Here is a 19,748-nt window from a genome sequence, read left to right on the forward strand (position 1 = left end):
GTGGAGTCCACAGCCTATTCACTTCATGTAGTTTCCAAGAAACAAAGGCTTCTCAACATATATTAATGAATGAGATATGGGCCAGGATATCTGGTCTGGCTGGAGATGGCTTAACTTTGAGTTCACTTGAGAGGGTATCAGTGTGAGCAGGGATGCTTTCACTCACTTCAAGAATTGCATGGTGTTTAGGGGGAAGAATCACCCTGCTTCTCTGGAGAGACATGAGGGCTCTGTGGCTCCTGTGGGCTCTCAAACTGTTGGAAGATGACTGCTAAACCTGAGTTTTCAGGTCTCCTAGTTATATTCATTTAAACTTATAGATGATTTGTCACTATTTTAAGTTGTTTTTCACTGAAAATTCAGTCTGAATATAGAGCCTTATTTCATTCAGAACAGAAAGAATGGGTTACGGTGAAATCTGTTTATCTATAATTTTTAAGTAAGTACAATTTTATAAACCAGTTATTCCTAACTTGAGAGGCCTGGAGGATTTATTACAATGTGTATTTCAGGGCCACATCTGCAGAAGTTTTGATACAACATTTCCTTACTAATCCCCCTGACAGCACATTTTAGCAGGCATCCTGTGTTATTGAGAAGCAGAACGTTTATGCACCACACTTTGGGAGAGAGAAGTGCATGTTATGTTACCATTTAAAGATGCCTGGTTCTTGTGGGGCAAATTGGCAAATGATTTATCTGAACTAATGGCAGAGTGGAATTTTAATATTTTAGGGTTTTCAGGAATCTTAGAGCTGTTTTCATTTTTCTCATACATAGAGCCTGAACCTTGAAGACATTAATGAATTTGTCACAGAAATTAAATTGGGCCAAAATTTACATTTCCAACCCATGTCTGTGCTCTTCATTCTAAAGCACAATGGCCTAGAGTCATATTTTAACCTCTAACTTTTATCTTATTAAAAAATAAAATAAAATAAATAATTGTAAATACATGCATGTATTATACCTATATATACAATTTATATACATTACAATATTAATTTGAACTACACATGACATCACTAGTAAAGGCCAGTTACAGTTTAGACTGAGATAAGCCCTGTGAGAATTTACTAAGATCAAAAAGACTCCTTTTAATAGTGACTCAGTGGCACCTACTCTAAGGACAAAGGCTCCAGTATGTATCCTAATCTAAGTTATTACTGAATGTGAGTCCTGTGATAGCTTCTAATGAAAATTTCCCATTGGAAAAAATCAATGTTAATAACTGGAACTCGAGAGCTGTAATGGGTTCTGCTGTGTTTTTCGGGCTTAGACTGTGTGCTATAATATGCTAAGAAGAGGAGTTGATGACCTGTGAGCTCTGGTCACTTCCTGATCTCATTTGATTCTTTGGTCTTTAGTTTTAAAAGGGTGATCAGAGAGGTTGCTTTATAATGGAGAAGTTGAACAAAAGGACCATCAACCTGCAGGCTCACTGGCACAGCGCAAGTTTCACCGGATAAGCATTTCAGTAAAGAGGACTATTGCCAACAGCAATACTTGCAAGGAAGCTTTGTTCCAGAGAGGATTTTTGTTTTTAAAGAAGCTGCTAGAAAAACTGACACTAGAAGCTAACTAGAGTCACTCTTTCTAGATATCAATGAAATTGTAAGTCTGAAGACATTACTTACCTAGATACAGAAATGGACTTTATTTAAGAACCAACTTTATACATATCTAATATACCTAGGCTTGTTGATCAAGTTGGCTGGCTGGGGAAGAATAAGACCATCTAGAAGATCCACATGATGAGAGAAAGCATTCGGGGAGGGCAGACAGATACTTGATGCTGGCCACAGATAGAACCCAGAGACGCTCTGTGATTGAAGTGGTTCTAATACCTAGAAGCTTCGATTTGCTCTTATAACGTGTTCTAAAGCCATTTAATTCAAGACTACCCTTCCTGGTTGGTACCTGTAGATGTAATGCATCTCCTAAGGTATTACTCTAGGCTCCATCGGACAGAACAACTACATGGAGGTAGGTGGTGGAGCCTCCGGACTCCACGACACATTTCACAGTGCTGTTTACTCCAAAACACTGGCCTAATTGAACTAATGTAGCTATTGGGTAAGACGAGAAGTAATACACGAACATTCTTAAAGTCTGTTCTCTTTTGCCTTGTGACCTTAAACATTTGAAAGACCAAGATGAACACTATTGAATAGAATTGTGTTTCCATCGTCATAACTAACCTGAAAGCCTAAGTTTTACCTCTTTCACTGCACATCCGATCTATTTTATGGGCAGAAGAGCACAATGGGCTCAGCTATCCAGGCTTTAGGAGTTATTTTAATCTTTAAAGAACAATAGACACAAGTAAAAGTACATACATAAAGTAGGTATTTTATATTTAATTTTTATTTTCATATGCATGAAAAGGGTGTTCCAAAAAAAGATTAGAGAAGTCCATGGCATGTCTTTCTGGTTAATGTTACTTTATTTTTTGGTTCATCTACCATACTACTTACAAGTTACTTGATTTTGTTCATGGAAAATTATTTTAAATGAATTGATTTTACTTTTCATCAGCACAGTTGTTGACTAATACCAAAGTTAGTTAGAAGGTTATGATTTTTGTATTTATAGAATGGCAGGGGCAGCATTTAGATAATACATCATAGTAACTTGGCATTTATGAAATATTAGTTTTCCATAAACATGAACTCAGAGAGGAAGGTTACATTTTTTTAAATTATAATAACATTTTGAAAAGCATCTGTCCTTTAAAATGTTACTGAAATATATATTGGAACTGGTGTTTTAGATGCCAGTCCTTCCTGAAGAGTGTTTTGAGATTTTTTTCAAATACTGCCTCAGTTCTATATAAAATAGAAAAAATTCTGCCTTGTAAAATGACTACTGGATGTAGGTAAGAAGAAGTTAAGGAAATATTACATAAAAATAGATTTGCAAAGGTAATTTGCTGGAGGATTATTTACACTTTGATGAGTGGATCTGGATATTTTGATACTAAGTGAAAGTGGTTCCACTGGAATTAGAAGGGAACAGAGATCTGCAAGCAGGAGTGAAAAGAATGTGTGTAAGCCGGGCACGGTGGCTCATGCCTGACCTCAGGTGAGCCGCCCACTTCAGCCTCCCAAAGTGCTGGGATGACACGCTTGTTAAGTGGTACTCTAATTAATCAGTAACTTAAACCTCAAAAGAGATTCATTATGTACACAAAATTAATCTTGTGTAATCAAGTGTATAAGTAAAATTAATTGAAGAAATCAAAAAACGCACGGTGGCTGACACCTGTAATCTCAGTGCTTTCGGAAGTCCAGGTGGGAGGATCCCTTGACTTAAGGAGGCTGAGACCAGTCAAGCAACACGGTGGGACCCATCTCTGTAAAAAAATTAGCCGGGGATGGTGGTGCGTGCCTGTAGTCCGAGCTACTTGAGAGGCCGAGGCAAAAGTATCGCTTGAGCCTAGGACTTGGAGTCTGCAGTGAGCTATGATCACACCACTGACTCCAGCCAGAGCAACAGAGGGAGACAATGAGAACACGTGGACACAGGAAGGGGAACATCACACTCTGGGGACTGTGGTGGGGTGGGGGGAGGGGGCAGGGACAGCATTAGGAGATACACCTAATGCTAAATGACGAGTTAATGGGTGCAGCACATCAACATGGCACATGGATACATATGTAACAAACCTGCACATTGTGCACATGTACCCCAAAACTCAAAGTATAATAATAAATAAATAATAAACCACAAAACACTTGTAATTCCACATCCAGATATATAAACCACAGGAATACTTAGATAAACACACGCTATACACACATATAGTATATATATGATAAAATATATTTGTATGTTCAACTTGGGAAAGGTTGATGATTTTAGAAACAAACTAATAATTCTTTTGCCTTGTGCTCTAATGATTTTCAATATGAAGATGTATTTGGGATCAAATACATGAGGCTCCACATACAAGACATCTTTCTTTCCCCTCTTCTCAGCACCATTTTTTGGCTGATTATTGGACTACAACTGGGAGATCTAGAACTAAATTCCTGCTTAGTGTTTACTTGTCCAGAGCATAGGCTTTGAAATCGTCCTGTTTTGCCTCAGTCTCCACAGTGGTACCTACTAACCTCATGACTAGGGGATCGTGTAGCATTTCTCTAAGCCTTGTTTTCTTAGCTGTGAAGTGGTAAATTTTGGAAGTGCTTTGTTCATAGGATTTCTGTGAAAACTGAATTGGGTAAAGAATGTAAGGCATTTAGCACAGTAAAATAACCTGGATTACAGTAACTTTTCCAGGAGTGTTTATTAGTACTTAAACTGTCATTGTCATCAAAATTCTGTTTTTACATATGAACTTAGAAATGTCATTGTAACCTTCTCAACTCATTTGGTCATTTAAAATGGAGAGGTTGAGTTAGGTGTTTCTTAAATTTCTCTTTAGCTCTGATACTATGAGTCTGACGTTAAGTAATGCAAAGTTGGTAATTAAATCTTCCCCTTTCGTGATGTAGGAGAAAGGCATAAAAAATTTCTGGGTGACTGGATTCCCTTGCAAGTTTATTAGAATTGTAATTACGTAGCATTTTGAATAAAGCATTCATTCTGGAAATCATTAAGTTTATTTTTCTTAACTCCGTTATTTTGTCAACTGTGGAAAAATTGGGATTTAGGAGTAACCTCTGATTTAAAATTCCACCTAGTAACCATCTAAATTGTAGTCTTGTAATTTCCTAACTTTAGTCTTGAAGGTGTTTCTCATTCTTATGCGTTATTATACTGTATTATATATTTATGCAACATAAAATTTATAGTTTTAACTATTGCACATGTTTACATATGAAAGGTGTAATTTTGAACTTATCATTATTAAATTTGCTAGTTTTGCTTCACTATTCATTTTGGACACTTATCCATATTAGTACATGCAACTCAAGTTTATTCTTTTGAGCTACTGTATATCATTCAAATGTATGAATAAATAACCTTGCTTTGGTGGACATTTAAGTATTTTCATGTATCAGTATGAAAAGCAGTTTCAAAATGAACATTCAAATATACATTGTCATATATGTGTATAATATTTGTATATATGAAGGTTCCTGTGGGTCATATATCTGAAATCAAAATTACAAGTGTTTTGTACCTTCTATAATTAATTTTACTCTCAATTTTAAGTAAACAAGATTAGTTTTTGCACATGATGCATCTCTTTATTCAGTTAAAATTACTGACATAATTAGAATACCACTTAAAACTTGAGAATATTTTCAAGGGTATTTATGCAAAACTTACATAAATGTGTTGAAAAGTCCTTTTGTATATATGTAGAGATTACATGGTATGTTAAATTCATCAATTTGCCTAAATATCAAGTTATACTTAAGTAGTGTCCATACACCATGCTTTTGCTTGACTGAACTCCAATATGTATATCGGGAGTACTTTTTAACATTCATAGGTTAAGTGGCCTGTTTTGGAAAATGATATTAAAAATGGAATTCAGATGAATGCTTAAAGATTAAAAATGAATGAGCTTTCGTATTAATCATCAATATGACAACCCTAAAGGGAAGCATGATTTTCAAATGTACCTCCTTGTAGGCAGGATAATTCAGAAATGCACAGTGCATATTAGATATGGGATTTGAGTCGTAGTGTATTTCTCTAAGAATGTAATTTATTGTACTTTCACATCCACCCCACTGAATATGCAGAGTTTAAGATGCAATGGCCAGAAGACACGAGCGTGTCACTAGAAGGATGTGGACGTGGGCTCCGGGGCTGTTGATGATGACGGTGGTGTTTTGGGGTCATCTGGGGAATGGACAAGGCCAAGGTAAGTGCAAGGATTTTCTAATTCTTTGCGAGTTGGATGCGAATTTCACTTTGTGATGAAATTATGTTTAGTGTTTGGTTTGATGTTTAAGCAATTTGTTACAATCTCCCGTCAGGTTTTTGTTACAGGGTATTGTAATATCTCTGCAGTTAAATTGAAATAGAATTAAGTGTGAGTAAATGCATCAAAATTGAAGCCATGTTTCTGAAATTGGCTTTTCTCTGTTGTAATTGATGATATGTATATATATGTGAGGTATTATGAGGCCATATATATGCGTGTGTCTCTGTTGCATTTGGTGACATGTATATATATGTGAGGTATTACGAGGCCATATAAATTCGAGTGTGTGGGTTTTGGGTGGGTGGGTGTGCCTGTGAGTTTGTGTATGTGGTATTTTACAGGAACACGTAGCATATAAAGTTGTTGTGATTTTGAAGAAAAGTTTTTGGACGTTTGTCTGTTTAGGGTTTTTATGTTTTTGGATGTTTGTCTCTTTAGGGTTTTTATGTTTAACATTTTAAAATTTCAAGAACCTATTCTTAAAGGATGTGATGTTCTTTAGAAATTAAATGAAAAATGTGACGTTTCTCGTTCTTCTGCCAAGGGTATTTAGGGGAAATTAATGAGAGAGTGGAGCTGCAAGGTTGTGGCATCCTGAAATGTCAGTTGGAGAGTAGAAAAGGGACATAGATTTTGGAATAAGGCTTTCAATACTGATTTCATCAATAGCTGTATGGAGTGGTTTGTGCCAAATCTAGTATCTGTGAATGTATTTTGTGATAAGTATTGTATTATTTTTGGAGGTGTGTTGCCTGCTCATATACAAATTGCAATTCTGTACTTTATGTGATAAAACATCCTGACACCCCTGAAATTTTCTTTTCCTTTCGGGGCAAGTATATTCAGCATTGATTTTCTGCATTTTCAAGGCTTGAAATGAAATCTGTGAGCAGGAAGTTTACAGAGTTATTTCAAGGGATAGATATATTTCTCCAGATAAAATTGAAAGTGTGCAGTGTTATTATATAATTGTGATGAAGTTGAGCTTTGCTAGTTTGGAGTATCTAATAAAGTTTAACACTTTTTAAAAGATCCTTCAAAAAGATCAGTTTTCTTGCCATATGTAATATTGTTCAATGAAGATTTGAAATGAAATAGATATTTTTTCAAAACCACAAATGCATCTGTGCCTTTGTATATGAACAGTTGTATATACATGTAAGCAGATAATACATTTTGTTAATTAAGATCAGCTTTGATTTTAATTTTTCTTTCCTGTCATTCAGAATTTGTATTTGCATCTAATAGAATTCTCATTTTTCTTTTGTGATAAAACTAATGTAAAATATATTCAATACACATAGTAGTTTTTTTCACCAAAGGTCTAAAACAAGAATATGTAGACAGTAGCTACGTTGGATTTCTTTGGCTATAAGAGTTGTCTATTTCTCTGGTGATGTGTAGAATTACTAAAATGCAGCATGACAACTGTTTCTCTGTAATAGTGATCCAACATGACATGTAGTATTACACAGGGTTGCTAATACCTTCCTCTGACCATCATTTCCAGTAATTGTGGCTTGTTTTAGATGAGGAATAGGTTATTAGATATTTAAAATATTTGAGAAAAATAGGTATCTTCTCTCTTATTTACCCAAACCCTTTTATTTACTCAATATTGATGGCTCAAGTATTCTATCTTTCACTAGGGACCATCATTTATTAAAAAATGGCCTGAAATCAATTCCAAGTCTAGCTGTAGTGAAGCTTCTCGTGGGAAATGCAAGTTAAGTAATTTGTTTTCTTTCTAAAAGGATAAATTAAAATAGACAATGATTCAAAGAACAAAACAACTTAATAGAAAACATAATGGAATGCTTTGATACTATGATTCAGGGAATTTTGCTTCCTTAGTGGTAGCTAGATTGAGTGAAGGAGATTGCTTAGGTATAATGAGCAAATCTTATAATTGCAAGTATAACCCAAGCTGCATATCATCATTTAGCTCAATAAGCCTCATTAAATATAAAATATTACCTTTTAACTTTTATGCAATTAAGCAGAATTTAAAACTGTCCACTGGCAGTTTCTACACAAAGAGTGTTTCAGAACTGTTCCTTCAAAAGTAAGGCTAAACTCTGTTAGTTGAATTCAGAGAACAGAAAGAGTTTCAGAGAATGCTTCTGTGTGGTTTTTATTTGGAGATAATCGTTTTTCCTCTATAAAAATCTTAGCGCTCCGAAGGTCCACTTGCATTTTCTACACAAAGAATGTTTCATAACTGCTCAATCAAAAGTATGGTTTAGCTCTGTTAACTGAATGCACATATCAGAAATAAGTTTCACAGAATGCTTCTGTGTAGTTTTTATTTGAAGATATTCTTTTTAACAATGTAGGCCTCTTAGCGCTTAGAAAGTCCAATTGCAGTTTCTACAGAAAGAGTGTTTCAGAACGGCTCAATCAAAAGTAAGATTCAACTCTGTTAGTTGAATGCACAGAACAGAAAGAAGTTTCACAGAATGCTTCTGTGTAGTTTATATTTGAATATATTGCTTTTTCAACTATTACCCTCTTAGCGCTCCGAATGTCCACTTGCATTTTCTACAGAAAGAGTGTTCAGAACGGCTCAATCAAAAGTATGGTTTTACTCTGTTAGTTGAATGCACAGATCCGAAAGAAGTTTCACAGAATGCTTCTGTGTAGTTTTTATTTGTAGATATTCTTTTTCCCAATATAGGTCTTCTAGCGGTTAGAATGTCCAATTGCAATTTCTACAGAAAGAGTGTTTCACAACGGCTCCATCAAAAGTAAGGTTCAACTCAGTTAGTTGAATGCACAGAACAGAAAGAAGTTTCACAGAATGCTTCTGTGTAGTTTATAATTGAATATATTCCTTTTTCCACTATTACCGTATTAGCGCTGCGAATGTCCACTTGCATTTTCTACAGAAAGAGTGTTCAGAACTGCGCAATCAAAAGTATGGTTTAACTCTGTTAGCTGAATGCACAGATCAGAAATAAGTTTCACACAATGCTGCTGTGTAGTTTTTATTTGAAGATATTATTTTTCCCAATATAGGCCTCTTAGATCTCAGAATGTCCAATTGCTGTTTCTACAGAAAGAGTGTTTCAGAACGGCTCAATCAAAAGTAAGCTTCAACTCTGTTAGTTGAATGCACAGAACAGAAAGAAGTTTCATACAATGCTTCTGTGTAGTTTATATTGAACATAATCCTTTTTCCATTATTACCCACTTAGCGCTCCGAATGTCCAGTTGCATTTTCTACAGACAGAGTGTTTCAAATCTCCTCAATCAAAAGTATGGTTTAACTCTGTTAGCTGAATGCTCAGATCAGAAAGAAGTTTCACAGAATGCTTCTGTGTAGCTTATATTTGAATATATTCCTTTTTCCACTACTACCCTCTTAGCGCTCCAAATGTCCAGCTGCATTTTCTACAGAAAGAGTGTTCAGAACTGCTCTATCAAAAGTATGCTTTAACTCTGTTAGCTGAATGCACATATCAGAAAGAAGTTTCACAGAATGATTCTGTGTAGTTTATATTTGAAGATAATCCTTTTTCCACTATTACCCTCTTAGCGCTCCGAATCTCCACTTTCATTTTCTACAGAAAGAGTGTTTCAGAACGGCTCAATCAAAACTAAGTTTCAACTCTTTTAGTTGAATGCACAGAACAGAAAGTAGTTTCACAGAATGCTTCTGTGAAGTATTTAGTTGAAGATATTCCTTTTTCGACTATTACCGTATTAGCGCTCCGAATGTCCACTGGCAGTTCCTACGCAAAGAGTGTTTCAGAACTGCTCCTTCAAAACTGAGACTCAGATCTGTTAGTTGAATGCAGAGAACAGAAAGGAGTTTCAGAGAATGCTTCTGTGTAGTTTTTATTTGGAGATATTCCTTTTTCCACTATTACAATCTTAGCGCTCCGAATGTCCACTTGCATTTTCTACAGAAAGAGTGTTTCAGAACGGCTCAATCAAAACTAAGGTTCAACACTTTTAGTTGAATGCACAGAACAGAAAGAAGTTTCACAGAATGCTTCTGTGTAGTTTTTATTTGTAGATATTCTTTTTCCCAATATAGGCCTCTTAGCGCTCAGAATGTCCAATTGCATTTTCTACAGAAAGAGTGTTTCAGAACGGCTCAATCAAAAGCAAGGTTCAACTCAGTTAGTTGAATGCAGAGAACAGAAAGAAGATTCACAGAATGCTTCTGTGTAGTTTACATTTGGATATATTGCTTTTTCCACTATTACCCTCTTAGCGCTCGGAATGTCCACTTGCATTTTCTACAGAAAGAGTATTCAGAACTGTGCAATCAAAAGTATGGTTTAACTCTGTTAGCTGAATGCACATATCACAAATAAGTTTCACACAATGCTTCTGTGTAATTTTTATTTGAATATATTATTTTTCACAATATAGGCCTCTTAGCGCTCAGAATGTCCAATTACAGTTTCTACAGAAAGAGTGTTTAAGAACGGCTCAATCAAAAGTAAGGTTCAACTCTGTTAGTTGAATGTACAGAAGAGAAAGATGTTTCATACAATGCTTCTGTGTAGTGTTTATATGAAAATATTCTTTTTACCAATATATGCCTCTTAGCGCTCAGAATGTCCAATTGCAGTTTCTATAGAAAGAGTGTTTCAGAACGGCTCAATGAAAATTAAGGTTCACTTCTTTTAGTTGAATGCACAGAACAGAAAGAAGTTTCACAGAATGCTTCTGTGTAGTATTTAGTTGAAGATATTCCTTTATTGACTATTACCCACTTAGCGCTCCGAATGTCCACTGGCAGTTTCTACACAAAGAGTGTTTCAGAACTGTTCCTTCAAAAGTAAGGCTAAACTCTGTTAGTTGAATTCAGAGAACAGAAAGGAGTTTCTGAGAATGCTTCTGTGTAGTTTTTATTTGGAGATATTCCTTTTTCCTCTATTACAATCTTAGCGCTCAGAAGGTCCCCTTGCATTTTCTACACAAAGAGTGTTTCATAACTGCTCAATCAAAAGTATGGTTTAGATCTGTTAACTGAATGCACAGATCAGAAATAAGTTTCAGAGAATGCTTCTGTGTAGTTTTTATTTGGAGATATTCCTTTTTCCACTAATACAATCTTAGCGCTCCGAATGTCCACTTTCATTTTCTACAGAAAGAGTGTTTCAGAACGGCTCAATCAAAACAAAGGTTCAACACTTTTAGTTGAAAGCACAGAACAGAAAAAGTTTCACAGAAGGCTTCTGTGTAGTTTTTATGTGTAGATATTCTTTTTCCCAATATAGGCCTCTTAGCGCTCAGAATGTCCAATTGCATTTTCTACAGAAAGAGAGTTTCAGAACGGCTCAATCAAAAGCAAGGTTTAACTCAGTTAGTTGAATGCAGAGATCAGAAAGAAGTTTCACAGAATGCTTCTGTGTAGTTTATATATGAATATATTGCTTTTTCCACTATTACCCTCTTAGCGCTCCGAATGTCCACTTGCATTTTCTACAGAAAGAGTGTTCAGAACTGTGCAATCAAATGTATGGTTTAACTCTGTTAGCTGAATGCACATATCACAAATAAGTTTCACACAATGCTTCTGTGTAGTTTTTATTTGAATATATTATTTTTCGCAATATAGGCCTCCTAGCGCTCAGAATGTCCAATTACAGTTTCTACAGAAACAGTGTTTAAGAACGGCTCAATCAAAAGTAAGGTTCAACTCTGTTAGTTGAATGTACAGAACACAAAGTTGTTTCATACAATGCTTCTGTGTAGTTTATATTTGAACATATTCCTTTTTCCACTATTACCCACTTAGCGCTCCGAATGTCCAGTTGCATTTTCTACAGACAGAGTGTTTCAAAACTGCTCAAACAAAAGTATGGTTTAACTCTGTTAGCTGAATGCTCAGATCAGAAAAAGTTTCACAGAATGTTTCTCTGTAGTTTATATTTGAATATATTCTTTTTCAACTACTACCCTCTTAGCGCTCCAAATGTCCAGTTGCATTTTCTACAGAAAGAGTGTTCAGAACTGCTCAATCAAAAGTATGGTTTAACTCTGTTAGCTGAATGCACATATCAGAAATAAGATTCACACAATGCTGCTGTGTAATTTTTACTTGAAGATATTATTTTTCCCAATATAGGCCTCTTAGCGCTCAGAATGTCCAATTGCAGTTTCTACAGAAAGAGTTTCAGAACGGCTCAATCAAAAGTAAGTTTCAAATCTGTTAGTTGAATGCACAGAACAGAAAGAAGTTTCATACAATGCTTCTGTGTAGTTTATATTTGAACATATTCTTTTTTCCACTATTACCCAATTAGCGCTCCGAATGTCCAGTTGCATTTTCTACAGACAGAGTGTTTCAAAACTGCTCAATCAAAAGTATGGTTTAACTCTGTTAGCTGAATGCTCATATCAGAAAGAAGTTTCACAGAATGTTTCTGTGTAGTTTATATTTGAATATATACTTTTTCCACTACTACCCTCCTAGCGCTTCAAATGGCCAGTTGCATTTTCTACAGAAAGAGTGTTCAGAACTGCTCAATCAAAAGTACGGTTTAACTCTGTTAGCTGAATGCACAGATCAGAAAGAAATTTCACAGAATGATTCTGTGTAGTTCATATTTGAAGATATTACTTTTTCCAGTATTACCCTCTTAGCGCTCCGAATGTCCACTTGCATTTTCTACAGAAAGAGTGTTCAGAAAGGCTCAATCAAAAGTATGGTTTTACTCTATTAGTTGAATGCCCATATCAGAAATAAGTTTCACAGAATGCTTCTGTGTAGTTTTTATTTGTAGATATTCTTTTTCCGAATATAGGCCTCTTAGCGCTCAGAATGTCCAATTGCAGTTTCTACAGAAAGAGTGTTTCAGAACGGCTCCATCAAAAGTAAGGTTCAACTCAGTTAGTTGAATGCACAGAACAGAAAGTAGTTTCACAGAATGCTTCTGTGTAGTTTATATTTGAATATATTCCTCTTCCAGTATTACCGTCTTAGCGCTCCGAATATCCACTTGCATTTTCTACAGAAAGAGTGTTTCAGAATGGCTCAATCAAAAATAAGGTTCAACTCTGTTAGTTGAATGCACAGAACAGAAAGAAGTTTCATACAATGCTTCTGTGTAGTTTATATTTGAATAAATTCCTTTTTCCACTACTACCCTCTTAGCGCTCCATATATCCAGTTGCATTTTCTACAGAAAGAGTGTTCAGAACTGCTCAATCAAAAGTATGGTTTAATTCTGTTAGCTGAATGCACAGATCAGAAATAAGTTTCACAGAATGATTCTGTGTAGTTTATATTTGAAGATATTCCTTTTTCCACTATTACCCACTTAGCGCTCCAAATGTCCAGTTGCATTTTCTACAGAAAGAGTGTTTCAGAACTGCCCAATCAAAAGTATGGTTTAATTCTCTTAGCTGAATGCACAGATCAGAAAGAAGTTTCACAGAATGCTTCTGTGTAGTGTTTATATGAAGATATTCTTTTAACCAATATAGGCCTCTTAGCGCTCAGAATGTCCAATTGCAGTTTCTATAGAAAGAGTGTTTCAGAACGGCTCAATGAAAATAAGGTTCACCTCTTTTAGTTGAATGCACAGAACAGAAAGAAATTTCACAGAATGCTTCTGTGTAGAATTTAGTTGAAGATATTACTTTTTTGACTATTACCCACTTAGCACTCCGAATATCCACTTCCAGTTTCTACACAAAAAGAGTGTTTCAGAACTGCTCCTTCAAAAGTAAGGCTGAACTCTGTTAGTTGAATGCAGAGAACAAAAAGGGGTTTCAGAGAATGCTTCTGTGTAGTTTTTATTTGGAGATATTCCTTTTTCCTCTATAACAATCTTAGCGATCCGAAGGTCCACTTGCATTTTCTACACAAAGAGTCTTTCATAACTGCTCAATCAAAAGTATGGTTTAGCTCTGTTAACTGAATGCACAGATCAGAAATATGTTTCACAGAATGCTTCTGTGTAGTTTTTATTTGAAGATATTCTTTTTCCCAATGTAGGCCTCTTAGCTCTCAGAATGTCCAATTGCAATTACTACAGAAAGAGTGTTTCAGAACGGTTCAATCAAAAGTAAGTTTCTACACTGTTAGTTGAATGCACAGAACAGAAAGGAGTTTCATACAATGCTTCTGTGTAGTTTATATTTGAACATATTCCTTTTTCCATTATTACCCACTTAGCGCTCCGAATGTCCAGTTGCATTTTCTACAGACAGAGTGTTTCAAAACTGCTCAATCAAAAGTATCGTTTAGCTCTGTTAGCTGAATGCTCAGATCAGAAAGAAGTTTCACAGAATGATTCTGTGTAGTTTATATTTGAAGATATTCCTTTTTCCACTATTACCCTCTTAGCACTCCGAATCTCCACTTTCATTTTCTACAGAAAGAGTGTTTCAGAACGGCTCAATCAAAACTAATGTTCAACTCTTTTAGTTGAATGCACAGAACAGAAAGAAGTTTCACAGAATGCTTCTGTGTAGTTTTTATGTGTAGATATTCTTTTTCCCAATATAGGCCTCTTAGCTATAAGAATGTCCAATTGCATTTTCTACAGAAAGAGTGTTTCAGAACGGTTCAATCAAATGCAAGGTTTAACTCAGTTAGTTGAATGCAGAGATCAGAAAGAAGTTTCACAGAATGCTTCTGTGTAGTTTATATTTGAATATATTGCTTTTACCACTATTACCCTCTTAGCGCTCCGAATGTCCACTTGCATTTTCTACAGAAAGAGTGTTCAGAACTGCGCAATCAAAAGTATGGTTTAACTCTGTTAGCTTAATGAACATATCAGAAATAAGTTTCACACAATGCTTCTGTGTAGTTTTTATTTGAAGATATTATTTTTCCCAATATAGGCCTCTTAGCGCTCAGAATGTCCAATTGCAGTTTCTACAGAAAGAGTGTTTCAGAACGGCTCAATCAAAAGTAAGGTTCAACTCTGTTAGTTGAATGCACAGAACAGAAAGAAGTTTCATACAACGCTTCTGTGTAGTTTCTATTTGAACATATTCTTTTTTCCACTATTACCCACTTAGCGCTACGAATGTCCAGTTGCATTTTCTACAGACAGAGTGTTTCAAAACTGCTCAATCAAAAGTATGGTTTAAATCTGTTAGCTGAATGCTGAGATCAGAAAGAAGTTTCACAGAATGCTTCTGTGTAGTTTATATCTGAATATATTCCTTTTTCCACTACTACGCTCTTAGCGCTCCAAATGTCCAGTTGCATTTTCTACAGAAAGAGTGTTCAGATCTGCTCAATCAAAAGTATGGTTTAACCCTGTTAGCTGAATGCACAGATCAGAAAGAAGTTTCACCGAATGATTCTGTGTAGTTTATATTTGGAGACATTCCTTTTTCCACTATTACCCTCTTAGCGCTCCGAATCTCCACTTGCATTTTCTACAAAAAGAGTGTTTCATAACTTCTCAATCAAAAATATGTTTTATCTCTGTTAACTGAATTTACAGATCAGAAATAAGTTTCACACAATGCTTCTGTGTAGTTTTTATTTGAAGATATTATTTTTCCCAATATAGGCCTCTTAGCGCTCAGAATGTCCAATTGCAGTTTCTACAGAAAGAGTGTTTCAGAAAGGCTCAATCAAAAGTAAGGTTCAACTCTGTTAGTTGAATGCACAGAACAGAAAGAAGTTTCATACAATGCTTCTGTGTAGTTTATATTTGAACATATTCTTTTTTCCACTATAATCCACTTAGCGCTACGAATGTCCAGTTGCATTTTCTACAGACAGAGTGTTTCAAAACTGCTCAATCAAAAGTATGGTTTAACTCTGTTAGCTGAATGCTCAGATCAGAAAGAAGTTTCACAGAATGCTTCTGTGTAGTTTATATTTGAATATATTCCTTTTTCCACTACTACTCTCTTAGCGCTCCAAATGTCCAGTTGCATTTTCTACAGAAAGAGTGTTCAGATCTGCTCAATCAAAAGTATGGTTTAACTCTGTTAGCTGAATGCACAGATCAGAAAGAAGTTTCACAGAATGATTCTGTGTAGTTTATATTTGGAGACATTCCTTTTTCCACTATTACCCTCTTAGCGCTCCGAATCTCCACTTGCATTTTCTACAGAAAGAGTGTTTCAGAACGGCTCAATCAAAACTAAGGTTCAACTGTTTTAGTTGAACAAACAGAACAGAAAGAAGTTTCACACAATTCTTCTGTGTAGTTTTTATTTGTATACATTCTTTTTCCCAATATAGGCCTCTTAGCGCTCAGAATGTCCAATTGCAGTTTCTACAGAAAGAGTGTTTCAGAACGGCTCAATCAAAAGTGAGGTTCAACTCTGTTAGTTGAATGGACAGAACAGAAAGAAGTTTCATACAATGCTTCTGTGTAGTTTATATTTGAACATATTCTTTTTTCCACTATTACGCACTTAGCGCTACGAATGTCCAGTTGCATTTTCTACAGACAGAGTGTTTCAAAACTGCTCAATCAAAAGTATGGTTTAACTCTGTTAGCTGAATGCTCAGATCAGAAAGAAGTTTCACAGAATGCTTCTGTGTAGTTTATATTTGAATATATTCCTTTTTCCACTACTACGCTCTTAGCGCTCCAAATGTCCAGTTGCATTTTCTACAGAAAGAGTGTTCAGATCTGCTCAATCAAAAGTATGGTTTAACTCTGCTAGCTGAATGCACAGATCAGAAAGAAGTTTCACCAAATGATTCTGTGTAGTTTATATTTGAAGACATTCCTTTTTCCACTATTACCCACTTAGCGCTCCGAATCTCCACTTGCATTTTCTACAAAAAGAGTGTTTCATAACTGCTCAATCAAAAATATGTTTTATATCTGTTAACTGAATTTACAGATCAGAAATAAGTTTCACAGAATGCATCTGTGTAGTTTTTATTTGAAGATATTCTTTTTCCCAATGTAGGCCTCTTTGCGCTTAGCATGTCCAATTGCAGTTTCTACAGAAAGAGTGTTTCAGAACGGCTCAATCAAAAGTAAGGTTCAACTCTGTTAGTTGAATGCACAGAACAGAAAGTATTTTCACAGAATGCTACTGTGTAGTTTATATTTGAATATATTCCTTTTCCCACTATTACCCTATTAGCGCTCCGAATGTCCACTTGCATTTTCTACAGAAAGAGTGTTCAGAACTGCGCAATCAAAGTATGGTTTAACTCTGTTAGCTTAAGGAACATATCAGAAATAAGTTTCACACAATGTTTCTGTGTAGTTTTTATTTGAAGATATTATTTTTCCCAATATAGGGCTCTTAGCGCTCAGAATGTCCAATTGCAGTTTCTACAGAAAGAGTGTTTCAGAAAGGCTCAATCAAAAGTAAGGTTCAACTCTGTTAGTTGAATGCACAGAACAGAAAGAAGTTTCATACAATGTTTCTGTGTAGTTTCTATTTGAACATATTCTTTTTTCCACTATTACCCACTTAGCGCTACGAATGTCCAGTTGCATTTTCTACAGACAGAGTGTTTCAAAACTGCTCAATCAAAAGTATGGTTTAACTCTGTTAGCTGAATGCTCAGATCAGAAAGAAGTTTCACAGAATGCTTCTGTGTAGTTTATATCTGAATATATTCCTTTTTCCACTACTACGCTAGTAGCGCTCCAAATGTCCAGTTGCATTTTCTACAGAAAGAGTGTTCAGATCTGCTCAATCAAAAGTATGGTTTAACTCTGTTAGCTGAATGCACAGATCAGAAAGAAGTTTCACCTAATGATTCTGTGTAGTTTATATTTGAACACATTACTTTTTCCACTATTACCCACTTAGCGCTACGAATCTCCACTTGCATTTTCTACAAAAAGAGTGTTTCATAACTGCTCAATCAAAAATATGTTTTATCTCTGTTAACTGAATTTACAGATCAGAAATAAGTTTCACAGAATGCATCTGTGTAGTTTTTATTTGAAGATATTCTTTTTCCCAATGTAGGCCTCTTAGCGCTTAGCATGTCCAATTGCAGTTTCTACAGAAAGAGTGTTTCAGAACGGCTCAATCAAAAGTAAGGTTCAACTCTGTTAGTTGAATGCACAGAACAGAAAGAATTTTCACAGAATGCTACTGTGTAGTTTATAATTGAATATATTACTTTTTCCACTATTACCCTCTTAGCGCTCCGAATGTCCACTTGCATTTTCTACAGAAAGAGTGTTCAGAACTGCGCAATCAAAAGTATGGTTTAACTCTGTTAGCTGAATGCTCAGATCAGAAAGATGTTTCACAGAATGCTTCTGTGTAGTTTTTATTTGAAGATATTATTTTTCCCAATATAGGCCTCTTAGCGCTCAGAATGTCCAATTGCAGTTTCTATAGAAAGAGTGTTTCAGAAAGGCTCAATCAAAAGTAAGGTTCAACTCTGTTAGTTGAATGCACAGAACAGAAAGAAGTTTCATACAATGCTTCTGTGTAGTTTATATTTGAACATATTTTTTTTCCACTATTACCCACTTAGCGCTACGAATGTCCACTTGCATTTTCTACAAAAAGAGTGTTTCATAACTGCTCAATCAAAAATAAGTTTTATCTCTGTTAACTGAATTTACAGATCAGAAATAAGCTTCACAGAATGCATCTGTGTAGTTTTTATTTGAAGATATACATTTTCCCAATGTAGGCCTCTTAGCGCTTAGCATGTCCAATTGCAGTTTCTACAGAAAGAGTGTTTCAGAACGGCTCAATCAAAAGTAAGGTTCAACTCTGTTAGTTGAATGCACAGAACAGAAAGAATTTTCACAGAATGCTACTGTGTAGTTTATATTTGAATATATTCCTTTTTCCACTATTACCCTCTTAGCGCTCCGAATGTCCACTTGCATTTTCTACAGAAAGGGTGTTCAGAACTGCGCAATCAAAAGTATGGTTTAACTCTGTTAGCTTAATGAACATATCAGAAATAAGTTTCACACAATGTTTCTGTGTAGTTTTTATTTGAAGATATTATTTTTCCCAATAGAGGCCTCTTAGCGCTCAGAATGTCGAATTGCAGTTTCTACAGAAAGAGTGTTTCAGAAAGGCTCAATCAAAAGTAAGGTTCAACTCTATTAGTTGAATGCACAGAACAGAAAGAAGTTTCATACAATGCTTCTGTGTAGTTTATATTTGAACATATTCTTTTTTCCACTATTACCCACTTAGCGCTACGAATGTCCAGTTGCATTTTCTACAGACAGAGTGTTTCAAAACTGCTCAATCAAAAGTATGGTTTAACTCTGTTAGCTGAATGCTCAGATCAGAAAGAAGTTTCACAGAATGCTTCTGTGTAGTTTATATTTGAATATATTGCTTTTTCCACTACTACGCTCTTAGCGCTCCAAATGTCCAGTTGCATTTTCTACAGAAAGAGTGTTCAGATCTGCTCAATCAAAAGTATGGTTTAACTCTCTTAGCTGAATGCACAGATCAGAAAGAAGTTTCACCGAATGATTCTGTGTAGTTTATATTTGAAGACATTCCTTTTTCCACTATTACCCACTTAGCGCTCCGAATCTCCACTTGCATTTTCTACAAAAAGAGTGTTTCATAACTGCTCAATCAAAAATATGTTTTATCTCTGTTAACTGAATTTACAGATCAGAAATAAGTTTCACAGAATGCATCTGTGTAGTTTTTATTTGAAGATATTCTTTTTCCCAATGTAGGCCTCTTAGCGCTTAGCATGTCCAATTGCAGTTTCTACAGAAAGAGTGTTTCAGAACGGCTCAATCAAAAGTAAGGTTCAACTCTGTTAGTTGAATGCACAGAACAGAATGAATTTTCACAGAATGCTACTGTGTAGTTTATAATTGAATATATTACTTTTTCCACTATTACCCTCTTAGCGCTCCGAAAGTCCACTTGCATTTTCTACAGAGAGAGTGTTCAGAACTGCGCAATCAAAAGTATGGTTTAACTCTGTTAGCTGAAT

The sequence above is a fragment of the Symphalangus syndactylus genome, chromosome 5, assembly GCF_028878055.3.
Source record: "Symphalangus syndactylus isolate Jambi chromosome 5, NHGRI_mSymSyn1-v2.1_pri, whole genome shotgun sequence".
NCBI lineage: Eukaryota > Metazoa > Chordata > Mammalia > Primates > Hylobatidae > Symphalangus > Symphalangus syndactylus.